This window comes from Cibotium barometz, chromosome 23 (assembly GCF_041138505.1).
Source record: "Cibotium barometz isolate CiBa-2024 chromosome 23, ASM4113850v1, whole genome shotgun sequence".
In the NCBI taxonomy this organism is placed as follows: domain Eukaryota; kingdom Viridiplantae; phylum Streptophyta; class Polypodiopsida; order Cyatheales; family Cibotiaceae; genus Cibotium; species Cibotium barometz.
This window is the reverse complement of record NC_141068.1, coordinates 41,559,632-41,562,353: the sequence shown is the minus strand read 5'-3', so window position 1 is coordinate 41,562,353 and position 2,722 is coordinate 41,559,632.

Genomic DNA, 2,722 nt, shown 5'->3' with positions numbered 1-2,722 from the left:
GTGCATGGGAGATGGAGGTTTTGAGTCCATTGTGGATGAAGCGGCAAACTTTTTAGTATCATGGTCAAAGGTTTTACAATATATGCAATATAGAAGAACAAGTGCCTTGTATGCACAATGAGGATTGGGATGGTCGTAGTGATTGCATTCAACACAAGGCATTTCGTTCCTCACTTTTAGAGGCATTAAGGATGTCTGGTTTTGAAGGTTTTCATCCTCTCTTAGAGATATTTGATGTAAGATTTTAAGCAATGCTGCATAAAATTCGGGGATGTCAATTCCGAGATCGACCTTTCTTTTACCATTGCTTTGGATTTTTTTCGTTTCACTGCTGGATTTTCGTTCATTGCTAGAATTTTTTCGCTCATGGGGCCGGATTTTTTTATTTTTAATTTGGAGTCTAGTGAGAAATATAAATTTTCTTTTTTGGAGGGAAATATTTTTGAATTTAAAATGAAAGGGGTATGGGCATTTTCCCAAAAAAGTAAGTGGGAATCAAAAAAGTCAACCTTTTAATGACACCTCTTACACCCTTCAAGACCCCCAAAATGGACAATTTTGACAACTCATGAGCATCTACTCATTGAATGCTCATTAGCCTTAATGAGTTATGTAAAAAGTAATTAAGAATTAATTTAAGATTAATTCTTTCACTAATCTTTCCTTCTTTTACGCTAATCAAGGACTCTAATTAACCATTAATCTCTAATTAATTCATACAATTGAGCACATCATTGGATAGAGCAAAGAAATGCTAATCTTTGTGCATTAACAATTATGTAGATTAATCTAAATTAAGAGATTAATTAGACTCTTAATTATAGTCTTCTCTTTTAAGGATAGTCTTCTCTTTTAATTATAGTCTTCTCTTTTAATTATAGTCTTCTCTTTTAAGGCAATTTAAGCAAAGAGAGTCAAATTTCTCCAATTGATGAAAAAATTGATATGATTAGATGTTTTGATGCATCTAGATGCTCTCAAAACACTCAAAAACCCCAATTTTGACTACTAATATGATCAATTTAAACCCCAATCAACACATTTTCTAATTTTTTGGCCTCTTGAACAAGATTAATCACCCTTAATGACCAAAACCAATCCATTAAGAGAAATTAGTCAAATTCAAGGATTTTTTTATGGTTTTAAGAAAATTTTTAAAAGCTCTAATCCAAACAATTTTAACAACAAACACACAATTAAACTAAAATTAAGGATCTTAGATCTATGTTTAAACTAAAGAGAGCTAACATTCACTAAGAATTGCATTCTCTTGCATTGTTTGATACAATGGATGCAAACTAAGCCTAATACAAACTACGTACAAGTCCTAAGAACATGAAAAACCACAAAAACAACAAATTAATCTAAAAATTAAGCAAAAAGCATTCTTTTCAAAAACAAAAAAGAGAGCTATTCTACACCAAATCTCACACAAATCACCATCAAATCTACATCTTTTTCATGGGAAACCATTAATCAAGATTATGAGCAATGGGTTATGCATATATTAGAGGTAAAATGATGGAAAAAGCCAAGGAATTGCTCCTCGACATAGCGGCGCCAAAAATGTTACGGCTCACCCTAACCCTCCTTGAAATACATCCAAAAAGAGATTACCTAGTGAACCGCAACTATCGTGAGGATCTTTTGAATAGCCGAGCTTGTAACCCTTGAGGTCTCCAAGATCTACAACTCCTTGAGATGCAATTCCACCTCGTCTCCCGTCGCGAGCGTTGTCACATTGCCGCATTGCACTACGGGTCCTCGTCCCTCCTCTCACCTCACCTCACTCACTCACACTCACTAGCATGCATTAGGGAGAGAGATTAGCAAGAGGATTAGCAAGAGCAAGACTCAATTGCACAATGGGAGAGTATCATGTATTATGAGAGAAATTCACTTATATACATGGCCATAAGTGTTTACACTCACTTAAACTGTGGCCGGCCGGGCACTTTAGGCTCATAAGAGGCCTAATGCTTTTACAATAACTACTCTCATAATCTATCCATGAAGTACATCACTTAGGACTTCATCCTAACTTGCTACCACACGCTCTTGAAACGGGAATCGCCATAAATACTCCATCACACCATTACGGGCGCCCATCGAAGTTGTAGCTTTGGACACTATTGCTTCATATCTTGCATGTATGACCCTTTGGTGTATCTACCGTGACTCCTTGATGTAAGATAATGGCGGTAGCACTTGTTAATCCCAAAATTGGATTAACATCCATATTAATTGAGAGAGCATGAGAAGTAGGCCCCTCCACTTGATTTTGTTGTAACTCCCCTTGATGGCATTTCCAGACTAGACATTTAGACTACGGTGACCTGGGGCTTTACAATAATAACAATGAAAACTGCCTCTGGGTACTCCTCTAGATCTACCGCGCCCATAAGAGCAATACGGTGGTGCATTAGCATTTTTTGGATTGACAGGCACCATTTGGTAGATGGAAACATTGGGTTGGTCTGGTCCTGTGGCTTGTGGTGGACAATAAACACGACTGTTGTACTGGGCAGGCTTTTGTGCTATGTGTGTTGGTCGTGCAGATTGCACAATATGGGGTTAGCCTACATTCCTCCTTGGTATGACCTTCATTGGAGCACTTAGTACACCAAACTCCAGGAAAAAATTCGAATCCAGTCCCTACCGCACTTCCTCCAATAAGCTTTGCCAATACCGCCAACAATCATTCATCAACATCCTTATCCGG